The sequence below is a fragment of the Brassica oleracea genome, chromosome C2, assembly GCF_000695525.1.
Source record: "Brassica oleracea var. oleracea cultivar TO1000 chromosome C2, BOL, whole genome shotgun sequence".
In the NCBI taxonomy this organism is placed as follows: Eukaryota; Viridiplantae; Streptophyta; class Magnoliopsida; order Brassicales; family Brassicaceae; genus Brassica; species Brassica oleracea.
The window spans coordinates 39,429,367-39,430,187 of record NC_027749.1 but is presented as its reverse complement, the minus strand read 5'-3'; positions in this window follow the sequence as shown (position 1 = coordinate 39,430,187).

Below are 821 nucleotides of genomic sequence, written 5' to 3'. Positions count from 1 at the left end.
CCTGTTCCGGGATGGCCAAGCCGGTTATGCCATAAAGTGAATAGCTCGGAGACATTTGCCTCGACCATACTGATCCTTGCATAGTATAGACCAGTAGACATTGCGGGCATAGTCTCTAAGATCTTTTTATTGCCTTTGGTGATCAGAGTTATGTTAAGGAATTCTTTGTTTCCTTCTTCCCATGTTTAAATCCTAAAATCTAACAAGAGAACTACTCAGACATGGTCAAGCAATTCATAACAACAAATAGATATAAAAACTGCATTAGAATAATAGATAGATATCAATGGAGTTTCAATCACAAATAACTTTGGATCTTATCTTCAATCTACTAAAAATCCTAGAAAAACTTTTCTGTGAAAATAGTAAAACAAGAAATCACACTTTGCCTCTAACATGTTGGCAAAACTTATATAATTAGGTTAAAACTCGTCAGGGGTAATCTTGTAAATTGGTGAAGAATTGAGCTATAAGTCGGATGTGACCAAACGGGCTTTCTGCGCGCTTCGCTGTCGATGGATGTGAATATATGAACATCGATCAATTATTCCTCTTCTATATCGACCGATGGTCAAGCTCGATGGTCATCTCGGGTGCTTTACTCCAAATATCTCCAAAATGCTATAAAATCATCACTTTCCTCCAAATCACTCATGATCCTATAAATACTCTAAATAGACTATAATATAATAATTAGTAATTAAAACACTTATAAACCATGGGTAAAATGAGGTCAAATCCATGGTCTATCATGCCCTATACTCAATACAACAAACTATACTGTATGGGCCATGAGAATGAAGATTCTACTCAAAGTGCAT